This window comes from Onychostoma macrolepis, chromosome 04 (genome assembly GCF_012432095.1).
Source record: "Onychostoma macrolepis isolate SWU-2019 chromosome 04, ASM1243209v1, whole genome shotgun sequence".
Taxonomy (NCBI): domain Eukaryota; kingdom Metazoa; phylum Chordata; class Actinopteri; order Cypriniformes; family Cyprinidae; genus Onychostoma; species Onychostoma macrolepis.
Window position 1 is genome coordinate 28,326,861 of NC_081158.1, and position 12,819 is coordinate 28,339,679.

At 34.9% G+C, this 12,819-nt stretch overlaps 1 pseudogene; it reads left to right on the top strand.

The window, feature by feature from the left end:
* LOC131539564 (scavenger receptor cysteine-rich type 1 protein M130-like) overlaps positions 1–7,643 on the top strand; it is a 51,720-nt pseudogene extending 44,077 nt beyond the window's left edge.
* Positions 7,644–12,819: the final 5,176 nt, after the last annotated feature.

A 12,819-nucleotide genomic window follows, 5' to 3' on the forward strand; every position in this document is an offset into this window, starting at 1 on the left:
GCAATCCGACAAACAAAGTGCTTGTAACACCAAGTCTCAGGCATTGTTTAAATAAGTACAAGCTAGCAAGGAAGGAATAAATAAGGAGAAAGATTTTTTATTTTTTATGTGTAGGTTGAAGTCAAGTAGTGTCGAAAGAGATGAGTTTTCAGCTGTTGCTTGAAGATTGACAGGGATCCAGTACTCGAATATGGGTGGGAAGATCATTCCACCAGCAAGGAATGGTGAACGAGAATGTTCTGGAGAGTGATTTTGAGCCTCTTTGTGATGGTACCACGAGGCGTCGCTCACTAGCAGATCTCAGACTTCTGGAGGGATGTAGATTCTTAATAGTGAGTGCATGTAGGCGGGTGCTGAGCCTGTGGTTGTTCTATGAGCAAGCATCAGTGTCTTGAACTTGATGTGAGCTGCGATTGGTAGCCAATGCAATGAGATAAAGAGAGGTGTAACATGGGCTCTTTTGGGTTCCTTGAAGACCAGTCGTGCCGCCGCATTCTGAATCATTTGTAGAGGTTTGACTGTGTTTGATGGAATGGGTTCTCTTGGTGTAAACACGGCTTTAGATACGTATTAATCATACGTCTTAGGCTGGAAATATCCAGAATGATGTCAAACAAGAGGTGTCCATGGGAACGGAGCTAGTGAAACACACATGACATGCATTGAACATACAAGCATCATGCTCATCCAAACAGCGCCTGTCGTGTGCCCTCAGTTTTTTGATCTAACTGCATTTTTTTAATGTAACCAAAAACCAAAAACAACATTGACAGCATCAGAAACAAACCTGTAAACTGATGTGCAGGGGCATTAAAAAAAAAAAAAAAAAAAGTATTAAATGCATGCATCATGAATATGGAATGCCACGTTCTTAATTCCAATCGATAAACTCAGTTAAAATAATAAAGGGCTGTTACTAGTAAAAATCCAATCAGTGTCAAAAAATGCCATCAGAGACATCATTACTGAATGCATTTACACTGCAATAAGCATACAAATGCATAAAATCTTATGAAATTAATGTTTTAAATTTTGAAGGCAGAAATATGCCAATCAATTAAATGATACGTTTAATATGAAACTAAAACAGACACTAGGTGGCGCCAAGTCACTGTTTTAACGAGTGAGTTCAATCCATTCAATTGATTCCTTCAAATAGGTTACGCTGATTACGAAAACACCACTACTTGTTGCCGCGGTTCAGCTGTGGATTTGTTTCTGTGATAATTATATGTAGGCCTAAGGTGTTATTTAAAGAAATAAAACATTTTCATGATAAATGATCAAAAAGATGGCAGGTAGGGTAGGGGACATGTTCGGCAGACAGGACTTCTTATGTTGAGAGAACAACATTTATTTCTCATGGCCATGCGTTTAATGCACGAACCTGCGTGACCATAGCAACCTTGTATATTCAGACATTAGTATTATGAATAAATTAATAAAATGTTTTGAATTTAATAAAGCGCAGAATTAAGAAAATATTATATTAACCTGCCTGTACATTAGTGCGTGTTATGTTGCAGATAGGCTACAGTCCACAGACAACATTTATGAACCTTGTTATAATCAATACATTTAAAAATAAGACATGTAACATGCCTAGAAAAAAAAACATTACTATCTTTCCCATCCATCCAGGTTTTTAAATCAATTTAGTGATAATTTCTTTCTTTCTTTCTTTCTTTAATTAAATTACAGGAATTTTATGGGTTCACTGTACAGGAATTTAACATAGGGTAGGCCTAGGCTATACATTTTTTTGTTTGTTTTTTTGATAGCCTAGTAATTAGGTTATATGCTAATAATAGTAATAATATATAGCTTATACTATATATAATATATAGTCTAATTAATTTCTGCACTTTCTTAAATTCAAAACAAAATGTAAAAAGAATAGGCTATTTAAGCTAAAATATTAATCTCATCCCAAAGTCTTTTAAATCCATTCACGTAGGTTATTCACGCACCTGCGCTTTTTTGAACGAAAAAATAAAACCCAGGATAAATTCATAGGCTACATACAAAATGAATAAATTTAACCCTAGATCTTGATTGGCTTGTTCAAGTGTGTTTGATTAGGGATGGAGCTGATTACTGTGGCTCTCCAGGACCGACTTTGGCCACCCCTGATCAACCAACCACAATGAAGATATGATTCCTAACTTAATCTGATGAGCTACAGGCATCACAAAAGAAAGAGATGACTAACCAACTAGACCACTTTTTACCTTTTATATGCAGATTTATATTCATGGAAGCCTCATCAACTTGCACCTATTATAAGACTATCAAATGATAATTTTTAAAGTCATTTTGAAGATCCTTCAGAGTTGCAGAACACAGGTGATTTTTTTTTTGTGTTTTTTTTATTTAATGTCCATCGCAATGGACATCAGGTCTTGAAAGTTAGTCAGCAGGAACCTCATGAATTAAATCAAATCAAAATAAAATAAAATCTCTTTATTGTCACACATCGTGTACACGAGTGTGTTTTTGTACAAATCGTACAAAATCGTATCCTACGAGTGAGGTAGTACAATTCGTAATGAGCCACCTCGTAAAATGCATACAAACTGTTCATGAGATAGCATTGACAAACCCCAAAACCTAAAGTACTGTTTAAATTGTATCTTTGTTCTGTTCTGTTTTTTTGTTTTTTTTTGTGTGTGTGTGTGTGTTTTTTTTTTTTTTTTTGTGTGTGTGTGTGTGTTTTGTTCTTATATTTACTGACTGTTCACTTTGATGTTTGAACTTTATATTTATTAGGCTAGTAGTTTTTGTTGTGGTATTTAGATTTGTAAAACTGAACTATTATCTAAAATTTGGGTATGAAAAATAACGATAACAACACTATTTTATATTTTTGTTGCAGGGCAAGTAAACATTTTGAACCACTAGCCCGACACTCACTGGTCAAGAGCAGTGATTTCCCTCTTTTCTTTATTAACATGACACAGAGAGCAGCAGTACTATATTAATATCCAAATAACAGATCTAATGTTACACATCAAAATTTAACACAGTTGTTTGCTTTCACTTAAGACATACCCATTTAAACGAATACTCGACAAGACGGATATATTTTTAAGTAATTCAGTGTTGCATAAGTAGCTTTCCATGCACGCAGGTGAGTCAGTCAACGCCAGTAACACATTGAGATCTTTTTTGTGGCTCAGCCTATTGCATTTAAAAACTAGCTCTTCCCGCATTATTTTCTAATTTATGCATGTTCTTTTCGTAAAAACAAAATGTGCGCACATATATTGCTTTAAACTTTAAAGTTTAAAGACGTTCGTTATCTGGTAGGCCTATTATCTGGAAACATCAGACACAAGTTATTTGCTTCCAATACGCAACTTTTGTTAACTAATATAGCATATAACAAGAGTTATTTTATTTACAACAGTAAGTTAATATGTATGATAGGCCTATTTAGCCTACATCAGGATCACAATGCGTCATTAGACCTTAATTCCACATGCCTATTTTATATAGGCTAGCCTATTTAATTTTATTTTGGATATAGGCTATGATAATGCTGATGATGATAATACTAACAGTACTACAACTCATAATAAAGAAAGGAAGAATAGCCTATTAGGCTACATATTGGTCTGCATGGTATGTGCAGTAAGGGTTAATATAATAATTCTTAATTCTGCGCTTTATTAAATTCAAAACATTTTATTAATTTATTCATAATACTAATGTCTGAATATACAAGGTTGCTATGGTCACGCAGGTTCGTGCATTAAACGCATGGCCACGAGAAATAAATGTTGTTCTCTCAACATAAGAAGTCCTGTCCGCCGAACATGTCCCCTACCCTACCTGCCATCTTTTTGATCATTTTATCATGAAAATGTTTTATTTCTTTAAATAACACCTTAGGCCTACATATAATTATCACAGAAACAAATCCACAGCTGAACCGCGGCAACAAGTAGTGGTGTTTTCGTAATCAGCGTAACCTATTTGAAGGAATCAGTTGAATGGATTGAACTCACTCGTTAAAACAGTGACTTGGCGCCACCTAGTGTCTGTTTTAGTTTCATATTAAACGTATCATTTAATTGATTGACATATTTCTGCCTTCAAAATTTAAAACATTAATTTCATAACGTTATGCATTTGTATGCTTATTGCAGTGTAAATGCATTCAGTAATGATGTCTCTGATGGCATTTTTTGACACTGATTGGATTTTTACTAGTAACAGCCCTTTATTATTTTAACTGAGTTTATCGATTGGAATTAAGAACGTGGCATTCCATATTCATGATGCATGCATTTAATACGTTTATTTATTTATTTTTTAATGCCCCTGCACATCAGTTTACAGGTTTGTTTCTGATGCTGTCAATGTTGTTTTTGGTTTTTGGTTACATTAAAAAAATGCAGTTAGCTCAAAAAACTGAGGGCACACGACAGGCGCTGTTTGGATGAGCATGATGCTTGTATGTTCAATGCATGTCATGTGTGTTTCACTAGCTCCGTTCCCATGGACACCTCTTGTTTGACCTAATTCTGGATATTTCCAGCCTAAGACATATGATTAATCTGTATCTAAAGCCGTGTCTACAACAAGAGAACCCATTATAATCAGTTGATGCGGTGACTGTCCACACGGGAAGAGGCACGAGGCGACCAATCTTCTACAGTAACCTCCTTCTATTCCGAATATTGAAACGCATAAGAGAGCGATTGCACGCGATCACAGATAGCAGGCTTCCCAGCCGAAACAACCCCCCACGTGAAACTGAAATAATAACGGTGATATAAGATCTTGGCCATATCGCCCATCTAAGTCATTCATCCCACACTATCAACAGGCGCGTCATGTAGGCTACACTTCTTGTACTTCGTTTGGGCACCACAAGTTGTCACTGTGGCCTCAAGCTTACCCTCGACTACTCTGGCTCGATTGCTTTTCCTGACGTAAAACACGCCTCCTCATTACCCTACGGACAAAGAAATGTATAAATGAATAAATGTGAAAATAAATAAATGTATAAATAAATAAATAAATAAATAAATGTGGGAAAAAATGAAAAAATACATAAATAAGGAAATAAAATTATAAATAATTATTTATTTTAGCTTTTTTACTTTTCTTTGTACATTTATTTATATATTTATGTATAAATGTTTGCTTTTTTACATTTTTTTGTACATTTATTTATTTATTTCTAAATATGGCAGGATTGGCATTCCATAATTTTGACCATTTTGTGATTATGAACATGTTGGGATCTACTCCTCCATAACAGGAAGTGTGCTTTATGAAGAACAGCATTCTGGTTATGAAGATGCTGATGAACTTCAATCAGGTTAGATGACTAAAATATAATAATGTTACCTGCTACATCCAGAAATTAATGTGCACTGTAAAAAAAAAAAAAAAAAAAAAAAGTTAAGCCAACTTAAAATTTTAAGGCAACCAGCTTCAGCAGATTTTTGAGTTTGCTCAACTTATTTTTGTGGGAGATTCTCACATTTCTGCTGTATACACTTAAAGCTGGTTGCTGGTTGCCTTTAAATTTTAAGTTGGCTCAACTTTTTTTTTTTTTTTTACAGTGTATGTTAAATTAATAAAAAACATTCACATGGCAACGCTTAACAGAGTTTAAATTATTTAATCTTATTTTTTCTTTCTTTAAGCAAATTCTACAGTAGGAGCCACACCTGACTACTGTAATGAAGTTACCACCACCACAACGGGTCAGTAATACTAACTGATTTCCCTTAATTAAATGACCCACTGGACCTATGAACAGCTAAAGCAATATCTGCTTATTTTCTCTTTTATATTAACTCATTCAGAAGAGCAACAAGTTACACCCGAGAACTATGATGATATAATCACTGTTGGACTGAGACATTGTGGTACAGATTTATTTCTTATAATTGTTTCTACAAGTTTTAATGCTATAGATTTATATGTTTTAATTATGTTAAATGCTCTCTCAAAATCTAAAATTTTGTTTATGGATGCGTTTAATTTTTGACTCACCAGAAAGCTATGATGATGTCGTCATTGTACGACAATTCTCCAATGATAAAACAGGTATGTTACACCCTTGTACATATTTTTTTCTTTCATTTTTTATCATTTTTTTCTTCAAATTATAGTGGTGTGTAAACTTGTGTAATTAATAATAGAAACATTTATATCAGAGGGTGTTCAGGAGGAGTATGAAGATCTGAAGAATGTCAGGGAGTATGACATTTTTGGTACGTTATGGGCACCTTTTTTTCACCTTGCACCTAATTTTCATTCGGTTTTTATGGTTGCTTTATCTAATCGATTTCTGTGCCAATATTGATGTGTTCATTATAATACTTTTTTAAAAGCATGTATTGACACATGGATTTGCTCTTTTTTTCTAATAACAGGTTATAATGATGTGGGGGATGAGCCGGGAAAATAGCGAGGGACAGAATAACTGAAACCACACTGACTACTTCATCCGATTAAAGCTTTAAGTGGTCTGCTTAAGTTTCATTTGCAGTTTTAAAAAATGCTTTGTTTTAATGGCCTCCTCAAATTTTTCAGTTTCTCTTTCCTGAGGTTTTTCACAAATCATATTGTTTCTGTGATCCAACTGCATTGAAACATTTCCATGATGGAGACTTAGCAATTTGATAGTGCAAAAAAATAAATAAATAAAAAATACATTTTTCCTGACATTTGATTAATTTGTATAAAATTGTGTTATGATTTCAAATGCTTTACCATTTAATTTCCACACCTTTAATTTCCACCTTCAGCTTATAAAAATATCATATTTCTTTTGAATGTAGACCCACTGATTGTGATGGCTTGATTGGTAGACTTTTTATATTTTGGAATGTACTTTGGGAAATAAGTTCACAAACAGCAGCTGTTGGCAGGGATCTTTACTTTAAAAGAATCTAATGACTCATTTAACTGAACACAAGAGCATGTTGTTCACTTTATGTTCTGCCGAGGGTTTCTGACAGTCAGACACACACACAGCATGCATAATAGAGGCCCTGATTGTTTTATGTACTTGTTTTATATTTATGTCCAATTTGATTGTTGTTTTGAATTTATTTCGGTGTTTTATATGAAGCAATTAAAATTAGATTAAATATGTGCATGGAAATGAGGAAATGTGTTTTTGTGTGTGTGTGTGCGTGCGTGCATGTGTGTGTTGTGTTGTGTTGTGTATGTTTTTCAAATAGGCATCAGACGGTAAGTGGACAGTTCGTGGTTTATGATGACATTGTCATGAAACCTTTTCATCTTTCATAAGTTTATTTTCTCTTGCTACTTCAGGTGTCCGACTTGTTGGAGATTCTCATTGCTCTGGAAGAGTGGAGGTTTCTCGTGGGAACACATGGGTTTCAGTGTGTGATGCTGCCTTTGACCAGCAGGATGAGAGCTGGACTGTGGGGCTCCTGTACAGGTGCTGGGAGCAGCTGCTTTTGGCAAAGGAGATGCTCAGATGTGGACACAAGAGATTCAGTGCAGAGGAAATGAATCTCAGATTCACTTCTGTCCAACATCATCACAGAAACACAGCTGCTCCCATGATGATCACCAGGGGCTGCTTATACTTCATATACTGGTATACTTCACAGTGTTCAACAACAAGAAACAAAAAGTGCCTTCATATTTACATGCACATTAAGGTTAAACACTATTTTCAAACATTTTTGCCACAATCAACCATACTTTACGGAGCCCCTAAAGGGACATTGGCAAAAAAAAAAAAAAAGATACCTATCACGTGCGCACGAGATACTAACGCGCGCACGAGATACTAACGCTGCGCACGAAACTATCGCGTGCGCACGAGAAACCTATCGCGTGCGCACGAGAAACCTATCGCGCGTGCCCACGAGAAACCTATCGCGGCGACGAGAAACTATCGCGTGCGACGAGATACTAACGCGCGCACGAGAAACCTATCGCGCGCGCACGAGATACTATCGCGCGCAAGAGATACTATAGTTACAGTTTCGGTTGCATCACTTCTGCCATCTTACACAGAAGAAAACAAGAGCATGCATGTGCATGAATTAGCCTAATTGAGATCTATTTTGGCCTTCAATACTAAAACATTGTGTCTGTTCTTGCATTCGGACACAGATAAATCATCACTGAACAGCATAAGAACGGCTTTTTCTCTCAGGCTATATTCCACCTGAGCAATAACTAACATCTCAGGACTGTCCATCTGTACATAACTTCTCAAAACTTTTCATCTGTAAAATAGCACATTCATAATTCTTTCTATTTTCTCTATAGGCCTATGTTGTACATAACCTAAAACATCTGCACATTCATAATTCTATTTTATCTATAGTTTTATTACCATAGTTATTGTTTTTTAATGCATTGTCTATTCTGTTTATTATTAGCCTTATATTTCACTCTATTACCTTAAATTATATGCATGACTACACTCTCTCTGTACTTTCTCCACTGGATGCTCCTGTCACCAAGACGAATTTCTTGTGTTTTTGTGCGTGTAAACACACTTGACAATAAAGCTCTTTCTGATTCTGACATTTAAAACGCATTTTGAGGTCTGGAAGGATTGGTAGCTACAGTATAAAAGCTCAAATTTTAGATTTCGATATGGCAATAGCCTATTGTCCCACATAAAACTTTAATAGCCAGTCAAATATGTATATAATCGAAAGCGATTAATTTATTTTTGATAATTATTACTTTACTTCAGTTTGGTTTTCAATAACTGCTGTTAGTTTCGTTTCATTTTCGTTTTTTATTTCTTTGACATTTCTTTGACATTTTCTTTCTTTCTTGATAAATAAATGCCTTTATTTTCGTTAAATACAGTTCCTAATATAACATTTTACCGTTTAAATATGTATACGATATTTCATTTACTTCTAAAATGCTTGTTAAACGAGTTTAAATGTAATAAATATTGTATTCATGTTTAAACAGTAAAATATGTTGTATTAAGAACTGTATTTAACGGAAATAAAGGCATGCAGGCAAATAAAGAAAGAAAGAAATCTCAAAATAAATGAAAAACTAAAATGAAACACAGTTATTGAAAGCCTATAACTACAATAAAGTAATAATTCTAAAAAATGAATGTGACGAACATTCTAAAATGAGTAAAATGATATAAAAAATAAAATATATATAATATAAAAAAATTATATATGACTTGTTGGAATCAGACAAAAAATGACTGAGCTACAGCCGTTTGAAGGCAATAGAGGCGGGCAGCAGATCTGATTTTGAGAAAAATCGAGTTAAAGATTACAAAGCAAAATCACCAAGCAACGTTGCATATTTTCCTCCAATTCTTTTCTTAATAATAATGACTATATATTTATCAATCACAATATAGCTATTTTTTTTATCTTTGTTATTCAATATAAGAACAAATATGCAAATAAACGGTAGTTTAATCAAGAGCATGCAAGTGATTCCACATTTTCTTTTTATGTATGATTAATATTGAGACAGATCTATATTAAGACCTACTGTAATGCATAGATCAATACGCAATAATTGTACTTTATAAGGAGATCGCGCACTGAGGAAAGGCACTCGCTTTGCAAATGTCAGCGATCGTATTGTTTTCGTCAGCATATGTTTGAAAATCTTAAGACATGTTATATTAGGAACTGTATTTAACGAAAATAAAGGCATTTATTTATCAAGAAAGAAAGAAAATGTCAAAGAAATGTCAAAGAAATAAAAAACGAAAATGAAACGAAACTAACAGCAGTTATTGAAAACCAAACTGAAGTAAAGTAATAATTATCAAAAATAAATTAATCGCTTTCGATTATATACATATTTGACTGGCTATTAAAGTTTTATGTGGGACAATAGGCTATTGCCATATCGAAATCTAAAATTTGAGCTTTTATACTGTAGCTACCAATCCTTCCAGACCTCAAAATGCGTTTTAAATGTCAGAATCAGAAAGAGCTTTATTGTCAAGTGTGTTTACACGCACAAAACACAAGAAATTCGTCTTGGTGACAGGAGCATCCAGTGGAGAAAGTACAGAGAGAGTGTAGTCATGCATATAATTTAAGGTAATAGAGTGAAATATAAGGCTAATAATAAACAGAATAGACAATGCATTAAAAAACAATAACTATGGTAATAAAACTATAGATAAAATAGAATTATGAATGTGCAGATGTTTTAGGTTATGTACAACATAGGCCTATAGAGAAAATAGAAAGAATTATGAATGTGCTATTTTACAGATGAAAAGTTTTGAGAAGTTATGTACAGATGGACAGTCCTGAGATGTTAGTTATTGCTCAGGTGGAATATAGCCTGAGAGAAAAGCCGTTCTTATGCTGTTCAGTGATGATTTATCTGTGTCCGAATGCAAGAACAGACACAATGTTTTAGTATTGAAGGCCAAAATAGATCTCAATTAGGCTAATTCATGCACATGCATGCTCTTGTTTTTTTCTGTGTAAGATGGCAGAAGTGATGCAACCGGAAACTGTAACTATAGTATCTCTTGCGCACGCGATAGTTTCTCGCGCACGCGATAGTTTCTCGCGCACGCGATAGTTTCTCGCGCACGCGATAGTTTTCTCGTGCGCACGCGATAGTTTTCTCGTGCGCACGCGATAGTTTTCTCGTGCGCACGCGATAGTTTTCTCGTGCGCACGCGATAGTTTTCTCGTGCGCACGCGATAGTTTTCTCGTGCGCACGCGATAGTTTTCTCGTGCGCACGCGATAGTTTCTCGCGCACGCGATAGTTTCTCGTGCGCACGCGTTAGTATCTCGTGCGCACGCGATAGGTATCTTTTTTTTTTTTTTTGCCAATGTCCCTTTAGGGGCTCCGTACATACTGCAGAAATAAATGCAAAAAAAAAAAAAAAACTTTAACAGAAAAAAATAACAATTTTAACCATTTTTAACAGTGCAGAAATAAGATGAGCTTCCTCAAGAACTGTGCAAATTTGAGGTAGACAGATACATGAGGTAAATCGATGATAACAGTACTGCTTACGTTGCACTAACTACGACGGCGTTTTAGTGCCACCTTAAAAAAAAAAAAATCTAAGATACGAGATTAAAGTAATATTTCGAGAATAAAGTCAAAATACTACGAGAATAAAGTCGATATGTTTCGAGAATAAAGTCGAAATGTTTTGAGAATAAAGTTGTAGAAATTAAAGTTATACTATTTTGAGAGTATAGCCTATATTGCACATGCAAATGGCCCACATTGAGAGCACCGGGAGAAGTTGCCAGGCCACCGGAATTTATTTTTTACTATTGTTGTGTACGAGTGGCCGCATCATCTTACTGGGATGTCAATTTTGAGGACTCGCGGAAACAGCTTAATATCAAGAATATGATATTTATTAACAGACTAAACAGGAACAACTGTTTATCTTATCAGCTCACACACTCAATCGACATTCCTTTGGGTGGCGCTGTAGCACTCTTTCTTATTTAACCCTTTTTTAATACACTGCAAATATATGTGGGATTATTAGCAGAAATCATACCATGTGTCATGCTTGCGGGGACAGTGTAGCTGAGGGGCTAAGGACTGTAAGGTGCTAGTCTGAACTAAGGAGGTGGAGTCGGTTCAGGATGATTTCAACTGTTTATTGATATAAGCATATGCAGCAGCGGACCGCGGTCAAGCCAGCCGCAGTTCAGAAAAACACGGTCAAGCCAGCCGCGATTGAAATGATAGTGCGCGTGTATTACTATGATTACGGTAATCACATGAACAACACAGAGGAAACGCGCTTTCAGAGAGCTTTACTTCTAGACGCCCAGAACTGAGAGAGAATGACATTTTTCGGGATTTTTATTTTTTATTTTTTGCACATCTGCTTTAATATTCGTGTTATTTATTGGTGTCTTTGACGTTTCTGTATTACTATATTCTTCTACCTTTCAAATCATTTCAAGATTCGTTGAAGACGAGATATGGGACATTATAATCGATTTAGAGGGGTATAAAGTCCCCATTTCTAATAAGTAGAAGAAATGAATTGTCAGTTTTTGTACAGTACATCCCATACTATATGCATACCTCATATGTAACCATTTTACTGCAGCATTTTTTAGATGTGGGACACTATTACATTTTAGAGGACTATAAATACCCCATTTCTAATAAGTAGAAGAAATAAATGGTCAGTTCTTATAGAGGACATCCCATACTATATGCACCCCTCATATGAAACCATTTTACTGCAGCGTTTACGAGATATCGGACATTATGACACTTTAGAGGGCTATAAAGTCCCCATTTCTAATAAGTAGAAGAAATAAATGGTCAGTTCTTATATGGGACATCCCATACAATATGCATACCTCATATGAAACCATTTTACTGCAGCATTTTTGAGATGTGGGACATTATTACGTTTTAGAAGACTATAAAGACCCCATTTCTAATAAGTAGAAGAAATAAATGGTCAGTTCTTATATGGGACGTCCCATACTATATGCAAACCTCATATGAAATCATTTTACTGTAATGTTTTCGAAATATCGGACATTATGACACTTTAGAGGGCTATAAAGACCCCATTTCTAATACGTAGAAGAAATAAATGTTCAGTTCTTATACAGGACATCCCATACTATATGCAAACCTCATATGAAACCATTTTACTGCAGCATTTTTGAGATGTGGGACATTATTACATTTTAGAGGACTATAAAGACCCCATTTCTAATAAGTAGAAGAAATAAATGGTCAGTTCTTATAGAGGACATCCCATACTATATGCAAACCTCATATGAAACCATTTTACTGCAGCGTTTTCAATATATCGGACATTATGACACTTCAGAGG